Source organism: Heterocephalus glaber, unplaced genomic scaffold (genome assembly GCF_053883595.1).
Source record: "Heterocephalus glaber isolate CG9 unplaced genomic scaffold, H.glaber_assembly_v1.0 deba00001509, whole genome shotgun sequence".
NCBI classification, from domain to species: Eukaryota; Metazoa; Chordata; class Mammalia; order Rodentia; family Bathyergidae; genus Heterocephalus; species Heterocephalus glaber.
The window spans coordinates 24,104,957-24,124,741 of record NW_028258325.1 but is presented as its reverse complement, the minus strand read 5'-3'; positions in this window follow the sequence as shown (position 1 = coordinate 24,124,741).

Genomic DNA, 19,785 nt, shown 5'->3' with positions numbered 1-19,785 from the left:
GTATGCAATTAACAGCTGTTGTTTTATTATTAAGAATAAAAAGTCCACAGAAGATTTAAGATGTTTTACTGCAGGGAAAACTAAAGCAAAAAGAAAAAAGAACACAATGAATAAGTTTTAAAATCCAAGAAAAACAAAAGATGTAATAATTAGAGGTAACATGGTTTAAAAAATCAAAATTTAACTAGTAAAAATCTTCTTAGTCTCTATCAGGCATCCAACTTTTTCTGTTGTTGCTGCTGTTTCCCAAGAACCTTTTGGTTTCAGATAGATATTAAGTATAGTGATTGCAAAGGTCTGTGAGGGAATAATACAAACAATATCATCCTCATGTTTACTGATATCTATGTCCTGCTGGAGGAAACACTATTGGAAACAGCATGGCATATCTGAAATTTTTATTCTTCTGATATAAAAATAAAACTTGTAGAAAGAGGCAACAATATTTAAAAATTCTTAAATCAGTAGGAAGAAGGGAAACATTGGGTGCCAGTACTTACTTGGTTATAAAATAGTGGTTGCTCTGACTAATAAATCATCTATCAAGGTGATGTCCTTTCCTTTGAAGAATTTTTTAGAAGTTTAGCTGCCCAAACAATAGTATTTACACTGAAGTGGGGAGTTAAATGAATTTGTTTGTTTATATGGGCCATCTGTTTCTTACTTTTTAAAAAAATTCATTAAATTTATTGGTACATTTTAGGTATACAATAAGATGACATTTATCATTGGGGATTTGTACCTTTACATGATGTATCTTGGTTCTTATTTTATTTTTCCCATTCCACTGCCATCCCATCCACCACTCCACACCTCCCTATTTACAAAAACTTTGTTTCTGTTTTTTCATTTTCTCATATTTATTCCTTTCCCTTTCCCTTTCCCTCTTACTTCCCCTTCCCCTTATGGCGTTATCTTCCTATTTCACATTACCTATTCTACACTTTGATCCTTATTCACACTTTCAGTTTCTCACACCAGAGAAACTATCTGGTATTTACACATGTGTGTCCTGTTTATTTCACTTAAGAGTATGGCCTCAATGGGCATCCATTTAGATATAAATGTCTCTAGTTTCTCATTTTTTATGGCGGAGTAGTACTCCATTAAAAAAAAAAATCCACACATTTTCTTTATCCAGTCACCAGTTGATGGGCAACTGGGCTGTTTCCCAGTTTTAGCTATTACAAACTGTGCTGCTATGAACACAGGTGCATATATATTTCTGTGGTAAGATTCTTTTAATTCTTTTGGGAAGATACCCAGCAGAGGAATAGCTGGGTCAAATGGGACCTCTAATCCTAGTTTTTTGAGGTATCTCCATACTGATTTCTATAGTGGTTGCAGTAGTCTACATTCACACCAGCCGTGGAGAAGGGCACCTTTTTCCCCACAACCCAGCCAGCATTTGTTATTGGTTGATTTTTTGATAGGAACTATTCTTTCTGTAGTGAGGTGAAATCTCAGCAATGTTTTCATTTGCAAATGACCAGTGATGTTAAACATTTTTTCATATGTTTATTTGCTGCTTTTCCTTCTTTGTCTGAGAAATGTCTGTTTATTTCAGATGGCCATTTTTGGATTGGGTCTTTAAATTTGGGAAGTCTGATTTTTGTAAGTTCATTATATAGTCTAGATATTAGAACTTTGTCTGAGGAACAGCTGTTAGAAATATTTTCCCAGATTGTGGGTTATCTCTTCACTCTGTTAGTGGTTTCTCTTATTGTGCAGAAGGTAGGATGAGTTCCCAGTTGTTGATCTTTTATGCTACTTCACATGTGACTAAGGTTTTGTTCATGAAATCTTTTACTAGGCCAATGTCTTCAATATCTCTACCTAACCACTCTTCCAGCCAGTTTAGTGTTTCTATTTTAATATTTAGATCTTTGATCCATTTTGATTTTAGTTTAGTGCATAGTGAGTGATATAGGTTTAGTTTTAAAGTTTGACAAGTTGAAACCCAATTATTCCTGCACCATTTATTATAGAGGCTATCTTTCCTCCATCAAGGATGTTTGGCTCCTTTGTCAAATATGAGGTGGTTGAGTATATCTGAAGTTGTTTCTGCATCTTCTAATCTGAACCACTGATCCGTGGGTCTGTTTCTTTGCCAGTTCCATGCTGTTTTTATTACAGTAGCTTTGTAATATAGTTTCAAGTTGGGAATTGTGATACCCCCTTCCTTGTCTTTGTTGCTTAGAATTGCTTTTGCTATTCTAGGTCTCTTCTTGTTAAAAATGAATTTTTTTCTTTGATTTCACAAGTTCTGTGAAGTATGCTATTAGAATCAATTGAGATTGCATTGAATCTATATAGCAGCTTTGGAACTATGGCCATTTTCACTATATTGGTTCTTCCTACCCAGGAGCAAAGGATGTCTTTCCATTTTTAATATCATCTTCTAGCACTTTTTTCAGAGTGCTGCCATTTTCAGAGTAACAGTCTTTGATTTCTTTCCTTAGGTTGATTCCTAGGTATTTCATTTTGGGGGATGCTATTGTGAAAGGAGTTGTTCTTCCAGTTCCTTTCTCAGTGAGTCTGTTATTCATGTACAGGAAGGCTATTGATTTTTGTGTGTTGACCTTGTATCCAGCTACTCTACTGAATTTGGTTATTAAGTCTAGAAGGCTTTTGGTGGAGTTCTTGGGGTTTTCTACATAAAGTATCATGTCATCTGAAAATAATGTCAATTTAACCTGTTTATTTCCTATCTTTATTACATTTATTTTTTTCTCTTGTCTAATTGCTGTGGCTAATGTTTCCAGAACTATATTGAACAAGAGTAGTGATAGTGGACATCCTTGTCTTGTTCTTGTTTTTAGCATGCAGAATTTCAGTTTTTGACCATTTAGTATAATATGGCCTGTTCATTTTACATAGATGGCTGTTATCAGGTTAAGATAAAGACTGTCTATTCAAATTTTCTGTAGGATGTTTATCATGAATGGGTGTTGGATTTTGTCAAACAATTATTCTACATCTCTTGAGATGATCATATGATTTTTGTCCTTGGCTCTGTTAATATGGTGTACTACATTTAATAACTTGGATATGTTGAACCATCCTGCATCCCTGGGATGAATCCCACTTAGTCAAGGTATATGATCTTCTTGATCTTCTGCATTCTGTTTGTTAGTATCTTCTTGAGAACTTTTATGTCTATGTTTGTAAGGGAGATTGGCCTATAATTCTCTTTTTTGGTTGGGTCTTTTTCTGCTTATGGGATCATGTTGATGCTTGCTTCCAGGAATGAATTTGGGAGTATTGCTTCCTTTAAATTTCACTGAAGAGTCTAAACAGTACTAGCAATTGATCTTCTCTAAATGTCTTGTAGAATTCTGTTGTGAAACATCAGGACTTGGCATTTTCTCTCTTGATAAGTTTTTAATTATGTTTTTAATTTCATTGATTGATATTGGGTTGTTTAGAAATTTTAGGTCTTTTTCGTTTAACTTTGGTAATTCATAGCTGTCTAGAAATCTGTCCATTTCTTGTCTGTTTTCCATATTTTTGGCATATAGATTCTTAAAGTAGGTATTGATGATCCTCTGAATTTCTGCCCAGACTGTTGTAACTTCACCCTTTTCATTCCTAATTGTATGGATTTGAGCCTTTTCTTTCATTTTTTTGGATAAGGTTGGCTAAGGGTTTGTCAATTTTGTTTATTCTTTCAAAGAAACAACTCTTTCCATCATCAAATTTTTTGTGTCATTCTCTTAGTGTGCATTGCATTGACTTCTGCTCTGATCTTCATACTTTCCTCCCTTGTATGAGCTTTGAGTTTCTCCTGCTCTTCTTTTTCTAGAAGCGTGAGGGCCAGCATCAGGTTGTTTATTTAATCTTGCTCAGTTTTCCTAATATGAGTATTCACTCTATGAATTTACCTCATAAGTCTGCTTTGATTGTGTCCCATAGATTCCGATATGTTGTGTTTGCTTTGTCATTTAAGTGTAGAAACTAATTTCTTCTGTGACCCATTCATTCATTGTTCAGAAGTGTGTTGTTCAAATTCTGTGTGTTTATGAATTTTCTGTGGTTTCTTTTGCTATTGATTTCCAATTTCATTGCACTATGATCTGATGATATGCAGTGGATAACTTCAATTCCTTTGTATTTATTTAAACATGTTCTATGAGCAATATCTGGTCTGTTTTAGAGAACAACCTCTGTGCAGCTGAAAATCATATGTATTCTGATTTTTTCTTGTGGAACATTCTGTAGACATCTGTTAAGTCCATTTGTTCAAGAGTATGGTTGAGTTCTAGGAATTTGTTTTTTTATTTTTTATCTAGTTGATCTATCTATATGTAACAGTGGAGTATTGAGGTCCCCACTATTATTGTATTAGTGCTTATTTGATTTTTCATGTGTTTTAATATTTGTTTTATATAGTCGGGTTCAACAGTATATGGTGTATATATATTTATGATTGTCATCTCTTCCTCTTGAATTGTTCCCTTTACAAGGATGTAGTGGCCTTCTTTGTCTCTTTTATTTAGTCTTGGTTTGAAATCAAATTTATCTGCAAATAGGACAGCTACTCCTGCTTTTGTCAGGTTCCTGTCACATGGAGTATTGTTTTCCACCCTTTAACTTTCAGTCTATAAGTTTCTTTTTGAATTAAACATGTTTCTTGTATGGAACATATCATTGGATCTTGCTTCTTGACTCATTCTGCCTGTCTATTTCATTTGATTGGTGAATTGAGATCATTAACAATGATGGTTATAACTGATATCTACTGACTCATCTTTGTCATGACCTTTTCCTATTTTTGGATTCTCCCCCTTTGCATTTAAGATTTTGTCTTGCCTGATGGATTCATTCTGCTTGGTTTCATGGGTTTGTGATCCTCATTGTCTTTTCCTAGGATATTGCTTAAAATTTTTTGGAGTGCTAGTTTGGTGTTCCTGAAGTTTCTCATGTGTTCTTGGTCATGAAAGTATCTTCTTTCTCCATCAATTTTGAAAGATAATTTTGCAGGGTACATCAATCTGTGTTGGAGGTTGATTTATTTTAGGGATTGAAATACTTCACTCCAGGCTCTTCTTCACGTGAGGGTTTGTACTGAGAAGTCTTCTGTGATTTGGACTTGCTTTCCTTTTCTGTGATTTGTTTCTTTTCTTTAACTGCTTGTAGTAGTTTGTTCTGTTGGGTTTCTAGAATCTTAACAATTATATGCCTATGTGTAGATTTTTTTCGATCATGGCTACTTGGAGTCCTATATGCCTCACTTCTCTGTATGCCAAATTGTTTTCCCCTGATGCTTGGGAAATTTTTTGCCATTACTTCTGTGAACAGGTTTTTTTTTTATATCATTTGTACTGTTGCCTGTTTCTTCATTGACTACAATCAATTATGTTATTTTTCTTTGCATCATCTAGCAGCTGCTGGATTGATTTCTTGTGGTTAATTGCTATTTTTATGAAATCTTGCTTTTCCTGGTCACTAATCACAATCCTGTCTTTTACATCTGATATTCTGTTTTCACATTGGCTCATTCTGCTGTGTAAACTTTCCATGGAGTTTTTAATCACCTGGATATCTGTTTGAATCTGTTTTATGGATTGCATTTTTTTTTCTCTGCCAGGATTCCATCATGTTCCTTAGCTCCTCTATTTTTTTTTAATCTGTTCTGCTATAGAGTTATTAATCATAGTTTTCACTGTGGACACCATCTCTGTTGTTAGCTGAGAAATTATTTCTGATTTTACTTTTTCCAGATCCTCTTTCCTTGTCAGTTCTGGGAGGCCAGGTGGTTGAGTTTGTTTTTTCCATCTTGTTGCCCATTGGGGTTGCCTTTAGTGATCAGAAAGTCTGATTTTGAATCTTATTTTAAATTTCTTCTCATTTTAACAGGTGCAGTTTGCTGTGCCTTTATTCAAGTGACTCTTTACTCTGACATTGGGCTTCAATTCTCAACAAGCATTGGAGAGCCCTTCTCTCTACTACTCACCACTGGGCCAATCCTGGGCTCAGAATGATGGTCTCCTGGATCCCTGGGCTGTGCTTTTGTCTGAGAGGGTTTCTGGCTGGAGCCTGCTCACACTTAGCAATGGTACCTGTGCAGACCTCTGGCTGGGTATTCTGAGCCTGAACAGCTGTTTTCCAGGCAAGCTCTTTCTTTTTACATATTCTTTCAGGCACAAATAAAATGATATACTATAGATTAAAAGAGATTTGAAATATCATATATAGTTTAGATAAAATAGCAGAAAACTTGTACTGGCTATGCTAATTTGTTTTTCAAGAAAACACAATTGATTTTTAAGAAACTAGAACTGTGAAAAGATGCATCCTAGAGTCACAGAATATTATTTGATAGAAAAAAGCCAACAAAATATATATTAGATTGGTATTTATACATTTGCTCATTTTCAAAAATTTAAGTAAATAGTATAGCTCAGATTTCAGAAGGCAAGACATCTGTTTTTGTACCTTCATGTACCTGATGCATTTTATTCTAATTCTCTAATGTTAATTTTATACTACTATCTGAGAAAGAAAAGCAGTCTTATTCAGAAAATATTGTTTGGGGAGATTTTGTATCACAGAAATATAAACACTTTCATATAAATAGCCGCTGATATATATATATATATATATATATATATATATATATATGTATGTATGTTCATATATAAATACTATATTTATTAATCAAACACAAAACAATATAAAACCTGCAGCTTGAACTAGAAGTTAGTATGTCTGCTTAAGCAAACAATTTAACAGTATGTAGAGTAGTGATTTCCAAAGCAATTCCATTGCTAGGAATTGCCCCATAGGAAACTACACATCACAATATTATGTATGTGAAGAAAAATTCTAAAAATAAAGTGATTGGGAATCAATTTGATGATTGACTGAATTACATTTATGTAACTAATAAGATATCATGTAATAAAACCCATATTTATGGACATTATCATTGACATGATTTTACTATTGAAAATATTGCATGTATATAATGCTAATACTATTTAATGAAAAAGTAGATTAATAATGTATATAGAGTATGTTCACATTTATATTCAAAAGGGGAAGGTCGGTATAATCAGAGTTTAAAATTTTTTTTATAGATACATGTTTACAGTATATAATGGTTATATTCCTGTGGGACTTTGGCACATGTACATAAATATCTTAATTTTTCTTCATCTGATTCTCTCCCTCCTCCTATTTCTATCTATTAGTCTTCTTCCCATTTGAGAAAGACCTATGTCCCCACTTCCTATTAACTAGCTTTTATTTTGTTCTTTATTTATTCATTTCATTTTTTATATCAGAATAACCATGTGATATTCAAGCTGTGCGACTGATTTATTTCACTTAACATATAGTCTTAAAGTACATCCATTTTCCTACAAATTGTACAAATTTATCCTTCTTTATGTCACAGTAGTGTCCCATTTTGTGTAAAAAACATGATTGCCTTATCATTTCATCTGTTGATGGACATACAGGCTGCTTCCAGGATTTAGCTGGTATGAATTGTGCTGTTATGAACATGGGTATGCGTGGATCACTGTAATATGATATCTTTAACTCTTTTGGAAATATACGTAGCAGAAGAGTAGCTGGTCAAATGAGATATCTATTTGTATTTCTTAGAGGGATCTACATACTGATTTCCATAATGATTGTACTAGTTTATCTTCCCACTTACTATGCATTCCCTCCTACAGCCTCACTGCATTTGTTATTATTTTATTACCTTCAGATGGCTCTTCTTTGTGGGCTAGGATAGAATCTTAGTGTTATTCTAATTTGCCTTTCCTTAACTAATGACTAACAATTTTGAACATTTTTGCTGTATTTATTGGCCGTTTATACTTTTTCTAAGATGTCTCTGTTCATTTCATTTGCTGATTTTTTGATTAGTTCTTTTATTTGGAGGGGGTCTAATTTTTGTCAATTCATTATGCATTCTAAGTACTAGTACTGTGTGGAATCACTGGCAAAAATTTTTTCCCATTCTGTATGTTTTCTCTTTATTCTGTTGGTTGTTCCTTTTTCTGTGCAGGTTTTTAATTCCATTTCTTGATTCTTGGGACTCTTTCCTGTGCAACCAGGATTGTGTTCAGAAAGTCCCTGCCTCTGCCAAAGACTTAAGAATTGTATCTATTTTTATCTTCCAGCACATTTTTTTAAACATTTGGACCTTTAATCTATTTTGATTTTAGTTTAGTACATGGTGAGAGAGATGGATCTATGTACACTCTTCTGCACGTTGATAGTCACTTTTCCCAAGACCACCTATAAGGAGGGTAACTGTCCTCCAGTGTATAATTTTGTTCCCTTTGTCATATATCAAATAGTTGAATGTGATTAGAGTTGATTCTGGATTGTCTATTATGTTTCATCTATCCATATGTCAGTTTCTGTGCCTCTACTATGCTGTATTTATCATTATAGCTCTGTAGCATGACTTTCAGATCCAGGATTGTGAACCACCCTCTTCCCTGCTTTACTCTTGTGACCCAGGAATGCTTTTTCTGTTCTTGGTCTCTGCTGATTCCATATATTCCTAGGGATTTCTTGAATTAAAATGCAAATGGGTTCAATATTTTAATTTTTTGACAATTGATTATAGATTTAAATTTAAGAATATATTTAAATTTCTATATCATTTTTAGTGGGGAAATTTTATCATATATTGACAATAATAACAAAACAACTTGTTTTTGGAAAAATACTGTATTAGTCAACATTCCTATTCCTGGGCCATAATACCTAACATCCACAACTTAAAAGAGGAAAGTTTTAATTTAGCTCATGGTTTCAGTGGATTTGGTACATAGGCAGCAGGCTCCAAGGCAGGAACATTGAGGCAGAACCATGTGGAGGAACAAAGATGCTTAGTTCATGATAGTGGAAAATAGCCCCAGAGCAGGGGAACAGTGCCAGAGAGCACAGTGGCCAGGAATTTTATGTAGTACCCAAAATTGTGCCTTCATAATCTATTCAGACACACTCAGAACTGTGCTCCATCAATCCTATGAGTGACTTACAAGCCAGTCAAGTTGACACAATCAAGCTCATCTATCTCATGCTACCAGGTGTTTTAATTGCTAAGACTTTTGCTTGGCAAACATATATGGATGTGTGTGTGTATCCACAACAATTTTTTCACTAAGTTAATGATTTCAAAAAAGAAAAAAGAAAAATAATAATTTTCACATATTACAAAATTATTAAATTTGATGTTATGAACACATTTATTATAAACATTAAGAAAACAATATAAAGTTATCATTTTATTAGGTTAATTGGATTTAATCAAGGAGTAAATTTTTAATTTAGACATAATATTTAATCTATTAGAGTAATAAATATGCTAGCAGCACAGTAGTAATATTTCTACAAACTGCACAAAAAGAGAGGGTCTGAAATCATTTAAGTGGGATCTTTATGAGCTCCTTTTACAGTATTATTTCCTTTTTTCTTCTAGGTGTTTGTTTACCCTCAATTGTATTTTGTATTTAGCTTTGGCAATTAGAAAATAAATAATATTAATTATCTTGTGGATTAAGATGGGGAATAGATTAATTTGTATGTTATCAAACATAACACGGGCTCTCTATATTTCTTTTTCAGCAAATTCTACTTCTATCATGGTCAATGTGATTTTATTTATTTATTTATTTTTTGGTACCAGGGATCGAACTCGGGTCCTTCCTCTTGCGAGGCAGGCGGCGGAACCACTGAGCTAAATCCCCTGCCCCTTTGTGATTTTATTTTTTTTTTGTGACCTCAGATACAAAGCATTGCTAGTCATACAGTACATATTCTCTATCTGCTCCGAGTAATATGCTAAAGAATAAATTTACACACAAGTAAATAATTCTTTGAATATCAAAACCTGGATCTTGAAACATTGCGGTAGAGGTGGCAGATGGTGATGAGGATATTTGTAGTTGAGTAGTTGAGAGAAGCCTTTTTTTTTTTTTTTTTTTAGTAATTAAATCACATGTGCTTCTTGAAATCATCCTTTGATTCTTCAAATCAAGGGCATTTTTTTAATTGCTCAGGATCCAGCCTGGGGTACAACCAATAATGATAGCTGGAAAAGGCTTGGAAATGAATCAAAGCAATGACATAAACTTAATTAAGTACATTTATAATGGGAATTGGAGAAAAGGATAGAAGTGAAAGGAGTTAGACCTTAAAAGAGAGAAGGAGTGTTGGAGAGTTAATTAATGGTCTTCATGGGCTCAAATAGACATAGGGAAATAGTTTTTTGTGCTGAGTTGAAAATAGTGTTATATGTTAATGACAGTGGCATTTTTGAATGATAGGAAAATGTTAACCCTGTATAAATAAAAGTTAGTGATAAACTTAAAACATTTATAAAACAAAGATATTAAAAGCATAATTAATATGTTTTATCTTCCCCTTTCAAATTCTGTTGCACAATTTTCACAAATGACTACCAAGTCTTCTGTATTAGATATAAAAATTAGGCTTCTGTATTAGATATAAAAATAATTTTCATTTCTATATACCAAAGATTCTGTCATATGAGACAAGAATTCAGAAGTGACTTTTTAATATTATAATGTAATTAAATAAAAATAACATATTTTATTATAACAAAGAAATCACTAATAGCTACAAATCATTCAACTTCTAAAAAAGATTTCATGGAAAAGATTGTACAGTTTCAAAGTTTATAATGTGATGATTAAATATATGTAGAGATTGTATAATGATTGGCATAACGAAATAGATTAATATGTTCCTTCCTCCTTGGTAACCACTGCCTCTGGAATGTGACAGGTTTCTGTGGCCATTTCCTCATCTGTGCAGAAGGATGACTGTATACTTTTTCCTAAATAGCAAGCTTTTCCTCTACTTTTAAACTCACCACTTTTCTGATGAATAGAATTAAATAATTTTTTTACTGTGTAATATGGTTAATCAGTGTCTTAACTGATATACAATGCTTTCAATTCCTCAATGAGATACAAAGAATCATTAGTAAGGTAGCGTTTTTCCACAATATCCAAAATTTATGCTTTACTTAATAAGCATTTACTTATTTTAGAATTCCTAAAGTAATGAATTTTATAAAGAATGTTACTCTCAGAAATAATTCCACTTTTCTTGGAAACCTACTTTCCTCCCCATATGTTCTACCAATTTGAAAATCAATTTGCCATTTGATCACAATAGCTTCAATAGCTTATTTCTCAAAAAAATTAAGTGAAATCTTTGACATATCTGTGATTGGTATCATAAAAATGAAGTGTACCAGATTAAAGTTATATCAACAAGCATGACATATTAATTGAACTTTACTAAGCAGTTTTGTCTTGATTTTTCAGCAAAATGTTTCTTTATCTCCAAATATTTTGAACATAAAAAGAAATACAGAACAGATATTTAAATAGGCTTTTCTATTTAAATCCTTCTGCTGAAAAGTGTGTATCATTTGAGTTCAATTAAATAAAAGCAAAATTCAAAAACACAAATTTATCTGAGATAAGTTATAGGTAAATTAACTAAAAACACATTTTTACCTAAAACGATATTAGAATAATTTCTCTAATAAGTGACTTACACCCCATGTACTAGAACCCATGTAATAAGAATGGGTTAAGAAGCTTAACCTTTTATCCTTTGTCATAAGTCACCTTCATTGTCTCCCCTGTTGATTTAATTAAGGGATAGAGCTTTATGGTGAAAAAAGTCAGTGTGATGCACTTGCATGCATAGATGTTATAGACCATTGCAGTCCTGTTATCAATATAAGTAATAGTATATATACAATAAAGATATATTCAGATAAAAACATAATATCTTTCAAATGAGAATATTGGGAAGTTATTTTTGTGTATATGTTTTTAATTGTCTGTTTTTGTTTTTTAGTTTAAATTGTTACCTGATAACAAGGTAGAATGTTACACAGTTTTGTCAGTCACAAAATAATCTTCATTCATTGACCAATGGGATGGCCTCTTCACTCTCCTACCAAAGTAACACTTCTGTTCTTATGCATATTTGATCATACTTCACATATTATTTCATGTCATATTCTACGTAATATTGTGGCCTACCATAGGCATTCCATAACAATATATAGAAAGCCACTGAAATCTTTAAAAATCTAATATGTTTTTCAATTTTAAATAAAGTTTTTATTCAAATTCTCCTTTATTAGTGTACATACCATTCACTTTTTTCCACCATAAGTAATATGACAAGTCCTTTTACAGATATTATTATAGAGAAATACTGGAATTTGCTCAAACACTGTGGATCACTTTCTGACCAGACTTTTACTACTTTAGCATTTTGTAACCCAGATAAATTGATTTATCTATGACTCTCTTTTCTTGCCATAGAGCCTATGATGGAAAACTTTTCTTTTTTGGGGGAGTGGGGTGGGTAGGAAAATAGACTTGTAAGCTCATGCTTTATAGAAAGTTAAATGTTGCTAAAATATTATAATCATGTAAAAAACCTACCTTATTATTTCATTTAGATATGTTTAATGTTATTAGATTTACATAAGACAAAAACCAAATAAGATATACATAGAAATACTCAAATACCTTTCTGTTCAAAGAATAGAGGCTGTAAAATGCATACATGCAAGAAATACTGGAATTATGGGATGTTGATTAATAAGTTAGTGAAGAACTATAGTCTGAAAATGCCTGCAGCATGGCATGATGCAAACCACATAATTGTGCAACTTGAATCAAATTGAATTTCTCTGGGTTTCTGTTTTCATATGAAAATAAAATGTGACAATAACACTAGTGCTGAGAACTAAATCTCCAGTAGATTAGACATTTGATAAATATTTGCTTATTAGTGAAAGTATAAGGTAAAATAAGATGATGATTTAAAAGAGTTGGGACTATCCAAAATACTTACAAGAGACTTATAAACTATTAGCTGTTACTGTATGTGAGGGCTAATTCTGTGTGTCAACCTGACTTTGTCTAAGGGATGTCCAGTAGCTGGTAAAACATTTCTGGGTGTGTCTGTGATGATGTTTCTAGATGTTTCTCTTGCTCAGAACAGAGTAGTATTTCAATTTGTAGACCATGGAAAAATGTATGGTCCTCATCAGTTTGGGCTACACCATATAATCCATTGCCTGCCTAAGTAGAACAAAACCATGGAAGAAGAATAGATTTTTTTTCTGTGCTTCAGCTGGGAATTGCATCTTCTTCTGTCCTGAGCATTTGCTACTGGTTTTCTGCCCTTCAGAGTCAGACAGGGATTATATATTGACTTTTTTTCTCAAGACGTTGGACTTAGTCTTGAACTAAACTATCAGCTTTCTTGAGTATTAGGTTTACAGATGGCAGATTGTGGGACTTGTCAGCCTTCATAATCTTGTAGACAAAACACTCATAATTGATCTCTTTCTGAATATCTCTGTATAACTCGTTAATTATGCTTCTGTGAAGAAGATTGTATTAAATAGTATATTAGCATGTTATTATAAATTATTTATTATCACTAGTAGTAGTAACATAGTAAAAATAGAAGCTGTAGTAATTAGTGTTCATTTACTGTTTATCTATAATAACAATGTAGATTTTTTTCAAGACTTACACAAATTAAGGTTTTTATTTAAATGCATTTTCTTAATGATTAGTTGAACTGGAACATTTTTAAAAAGAATGTTCTAAATACTTGGCACTATGCCTCAAATAATAGATGTCTGAGTACAATAGTCTTTGCTTCAAATTTTTAATTTTATTTTAGTAATGCTACAATAGTTCCACTCCTACAATTATTTGCTTTCTTGAGAATCCAGTGGCTAACTTGTCTTTATTTATTTATTTTTGTTGCTTACATTTCATGGTTTATTGTTGCTATTCATTTATTTTTCCACAGTATCTTTTCACTATCTTCTTTTTTCCTGGATCATATACACTTGACAAAATGCAATGTTCATTTATATTCAAAATCTATTTCTTAATTACTGAATAAAATCATTAGAAATCTGATGCAGAAGTCAAATGAAAAAGGCTGACTGGACTGAAAATTATTGAATTGTAAATTAAACCTTACTTTGCCTAGAAAATGTACTGTTTCCTATCTAGTCACTTTTCTACTCACCTCAATCGCAAATCTCCCTTATACACTCTTCTTCTCACAGATATTGACACATCAAAACTGGAATTTAGCCACTTCTTTTACCTGATCTATAATTAAATTTTATCTATTCCCAACTTTCCCTTCTTTCCCCAGATCATACTATTCCTTCTCTATCAGTGCCTTTATTTGAACTTTAAAGTCTGGTACAGAAAGTGTCGTCCAAGAATGAGAAACAATGACATCTCTTGAACTCTAATGTTATTTGGATTGAAAAGCTGGTTTGTGTCAGTCTCACATCCATGTAATTAATGAACTCTAAGCTGCTACCAATTGCTATAGGGCTTTTGCAGAATAAAGATAGAGAGTCACAACCTTGAAGTTGTCAGATGTTCAGAATAAGTAACAAAAGCAAATTGAACGAAAGAAAACACTGAATAGTGGTTTATGGCTTGATTTCTTTATATTTTGAATTAAATGATTTTGGAAAATTTATAAAACCATGGCCTCTAGATTTTTCTTATTGAAAGAGCACCATTCTGTGAGACTAAAAAAAGTGTACAAGTTACAGATATAAGAAAAAAATGGTAGTGTGACAGGTACTTTTCTGTATCATTTTATATTATCTGTACCACTTTGAATCATGTCCTTTGCATAGTGAGCATTATGTAGTTTCAAATGCATCTGGGTAAAGGTAGGCTCAACTGAACTTGAAATGGTACTTTTAGACTTAGGAAAAAGAATGTTGTTTGCATGAATCATTCTCCTTACCCACTGATGTCTCTGCCTTGGCAAAGAAAGAATGAAAAATTTTTCCATTGTTTTGACTTATCTATATTTTCCTAGCACATAAAGGGAGAAGTAATGATTTTTCTAAGTTATTGGAAAGCTGGCCTTTCTTGGCCACTTTCTCTACTCAGTTGGGTTCATGAGTGAAAGGTCAATATTCATGCATTGACAAGAAATATTGACTTTACCTCTTCACAGCTTTAGCTATGTTTTATACTGGACCTACCCAAGCCCAAGCACTGTGAATTCTTATGATTTCTGGTTTCCTATGAAAATCATGCTCAGTAGAATTTATTGTGAGAAGAAAAGAATTTTTCCTTTTTCTTGGATAGGTAAAATAAAGTTGACCCTTGAGTTCCTGGAGGTACTCAGTGTAGGGGAAGAAAATAGGAAGCTTGGTAGTGTTCTTTCATTCAAAAGTTTTCAGCTGCCTTCATATTGACTATTAAACTGATGCAAGTAATTAAACTGGTATTTCAAACACTTGGCTTGATATTTAAAGTTTCTAACTGTTAGATCCTAAAATGGAGAGTACTCAAAACTTTTAATTAGTTGCATTATGTCTGAAGCCTCATTTTGGAATCATAACCATGAGATATATTCCCTACATTTCTAACAGAGCTATAGGAGGACTTAATTTTATATAGTTCATTCTCTTTCTAACTTGAAAATGTAGAGATTTTCTCTCTTTTAATTGGAAAAGAGAACAGAAAGGCATTGCTTAAAGGGTATTTTTCCTTCACAAATATTTTTCTAGATTATTGCCCTTCTCTGAAGATATATAGTAGGCAAAGCTCTATGATAATTTATAGCATTGGTGTGAATTGCATTGTGTAACAAATATCTATTCTCCAGTTACATCTCTATGCTTATTTCATTGGCTTCACTGATAGGTTTTAATGTTAACATGTTAACCGGGCTTCTAAAATACAGGAAAAATAAATTAAATGGCATGAATACATGTATGAAATGAAAAAAGATAAAAATCCTAGATCAAGGTATTTTCATTTTAGAATATGAGTTCCAATGACCTGGAAATAATATTTACAATAAAGCATAATAAGAAAAAATGCCTCTACGGTTGTGCATAATGTCCAGGTTTTGATGGGATCAACAAGAGACATCACTCTCTTATGTTAATATTACAACAAAGAAATGTCTCTTTAATGAAAGAAGAATTGTCAACATCTTTTGTAGTAGGTACAAGAAAAAATAATATCACTGAATGTATATGGAATTTTGAAGTGACAGAATTATGAACACTTAGTGAAGTCCAAATGACAACAATCGGAGTAATATTTTCCACATACAGCCATGTCACCAAGTGAAGCTCAGTTATTAGCCATGAATCTCAGAGAGCAAAGAGAAAAATTATGCTTTAGTGAGAAAGTGAAGGTCAATGAAGTAAATAAAAGTAATATTTTGTTAATATTATCAATATATTAAGGACAATCCCAGAAACTTACAATTAAATTGTGTACATATGGAGAAATTCAATAGAATAAATAAAACAAGTAGCCAGAAATAGGTTTGATGATTAACAACAATCCAGTGCCTTTAATAAACAGTCTAATTTCAAGTTTGTGACAATTGGTGAAGGTTGATCTTGTGGTCTAACAGGCATTCAAGCTGTGTAGGATGACAGGATTTAAACCAGGCAAGGGAATTGCTATAATAAAGCCTCATCATTTGGCATAGAGTAAAGGTAAACATGAAGAAACTTGATTAGAAATTCCACACACCCAATCTGGGCACAGCAGAGAGCAAAATCCTGATCTAGGAATAGATAACTTGTTCCTATTGTGGATCAAAATGGGAAACCTAAACAGAGAATAATGAAATCATCAACAATGAAAACAACAGAGAAAATAATGTGAGGAGTTGTGTGAAAAGAAGCACTGAAAAGTATCTACATGTATGCACATGTCTACTAAGGTGTTGCAAGTTCACTAAGTTAACAGAAGAGAGAGTTATGTGAATGTCAACCAAATAATATAGTTTGTATTGATGCTTTATATAGGGCTGAAAATAAAAATAGATTCCACATACATATGCTATCTTGTATCTTGCATGGGTATTTGTGATCATTTTCACAAAGATCCTATAGACTCTGGGATACTGAAGAATTTGACAAGAACTATAGGCTGAGGCAAATAGGAACTGAAAATTTCAAGGAGAGATTGCCAAGAAAGATACACTAAAGCTGACAGATATGAAAACAATCACCCACATTCTTTCTTGGCTTGATGATGTGGAATGACGGTAGTGAGAAGCTCTGTCACTATGAACAGTCTGGATATAATGGTCTGGTTTTTCTCGGCAGTAGTAGTAACAGGCATGGGCTTCAAGTTTTTGAAATAGTAACTGCTAGCATATAAAGAAAATGGAGTTTCAGGGAGAAATAAATCAGTTCACCAAAGCATTACTCATCTAAAGAGACTCTTTCTCCAAATGGAAAGAACATTAGTTATTTGTCCCAGAATCCATTGTTACATCTTCCTTTTTTTCTTTTTTCCTTAGATATAATTTCCAGATATTGAGGGGCGGTTGCTTTCCTACTAATTTAATGTGATATTGGTCAGGCTGTGAATTAAACACCTACCATGCACTCTTAATCAAGCTCTGAAAGCCTGCTTTGGAATCAGTCCCCATCTGAGCTCTACTGAATCCAAATCTACATTTTAACAAGATCTCTCGGTGATGAATGGGCATATTAGCATTACAGGCAGTGGTCTGCTGTGGGTCAGTTCATCATATTTCCTAAATTCTACAACAAATTCTGTGAAGTTCAAGATGAGATAAACTGATTATCTTTAGAGTGCTGAGCATTTGCTTCAACTTTAGTCTGTCATCAATCTATCTATCTGGATACCTACCTTCATATCTGCTGTGACACCTTCAAAAGCACGACAGAACCCCACTCAAAATGTGATTCCAATTTAATTCAGATTTAAAATGTGATAGTGTCTCATATGTTGCAAAAGTGTGAGAACATTTATCAGTAGAGGCAGGAAGATTTCTAGAGAGAATTGAGGAACTTAGAGACAGATTTGAAATCAGCTTGAGAGAAGGGAAAGGAGGTTTGCTTCCAGTTTTTATTGTTGTCAGTGGGCCAGGGTGAGGCATCCTATCCAAGGGAAGAGACTTACATAATTCGAAATTGACATTGAGACCAAAAGTGGCTTTCACAGGCTTTATTAACTCTCCTATAGGGAGGACAGAAGAGAGAGGGGTCAAGTTTAAAAGCTGTCAATAAAAGCATGTCAAAATTTAGGCCAGTCCTTGAAACACTTTGATTTTGAAATTTGACTTCTGACTGGTTTGCCACTTAGAATTTAATGGAACTCAAAGGTGCTCAAGTAAAACATTATGGTGCTTTATGAAAGCAGCAGTCTGAAGCTGGAAGAGAGCTTAAGGTTTCTGATCATCTTGGGCAAGAGCTCTTTTTGCACTGCTTATTCTGAGAAGTATGGCAGTTGCTTTGGTCACTAGCAGTGATATCTAAGGTTCTGAATTGGATAAGGAGTGTCATGATGAAGCTTGATGTCACAGTTCTAGTAGGAAAAAACATGTGTGTGATCTTGAGTTACAGTTTGGGTACTTATGATGTCAGAGGTTCCCAGAATTATTTATCCCAAAGAGGCAGGTTTGTATAAATAATTGGTGCTGTCACCAACTATAGGCAATAATCATACAATTCACCATGAGCCATAAGCCATCCAAATGTGCAGAAGGGGAAGACTTTGGCCAAGACGCCCAGTGCTAAGAATGCTGTCTGCCTCGAGTTCAGCCAGTTGTGTTGACTCTTGTGATTTGTCATTACTTACGGCATTCTAGATAAGAAGTGGACCGGTAATAGTACACTAAGCTGGAGATCATAAATACAATGGAGAAAACTATGCAAGACACACGGAGTCTCACTATTAATCACTCTGTCGAACATAAGGACTTCCCAGGAACCAACAGAGCCAGGAGAAGACAGAGCTTCTTCAGCTCTGTGGCATTTGCAAGGCACAGAGATCATTTCCCTGTAAGTCAGATATACCACAGGGCCCAGTTTGGGCTCTAACAAAATGGCTCGGCTGGCTGAGTTGAGTTCATAAGGAGTTGCTTCCATATGGCCCCAGGCCAGCCCTGTGTGAGGAGAGAGTACAGGAGGACACAGTATGAGCTGTGCAATTTGTACTCTGTTGACATAGAAGGTGGAACGGCATTGGAAGCCTTGGAAGGACTCGGACAACAATGCATACTCCAGGACCCCGGGGAGGCATGAAAGGAGGTTGCCAGAGCTGCTCCAGTAAAGGAGTCTCCTGGCGGAATGACCTGCAACACTTGTAATTTGAACAGATTTGGAGAATTTTTATGGATTGATTGAGCACTCTGCCTTTCAACCCAGGAGGAGCTTTGCCCTGAACTTCATTTCCAGGCTTTTTTCATTTTTCACTTTGAGGCAGGATCTTTCAAAGTCACAAGGTTGTCCAGGCTGGGCTCGAACCTGTGATCCTCCTGTTTTAAACTCCCAGAGTGGTGGAATTATAAACATGTACTGCCACCCCTGGCTCTAGAGAACTATTGATTTTAAAAGTCTCCTATACAACATGGACAATTTGCCAAGAACATCATAAATAGGCTTATGTAAAATTTGTAAATTAATAATATAGTTCCTGTAAAACTAGAGTTCTTAAAAATGTGACTTAGGGCTTCAGTATGTGAATTTTGGCGAGGCACAACTCAGTGCATAGTCTTCTGTACCTAAAACTCTTCTTTCCATCCCTGCCTCTCTCCTTCTTTCCATGGATACTGGGTATATTTGGAGAAAACTTCTCTACCTTGCTCATATTTATAAATTTTTATTCAGAGAGCTACAAATCACTATTATCAGTATTAAGTGCCTCTTACATAGGAATGACTGAATTAATCTCTTGGCTCTGG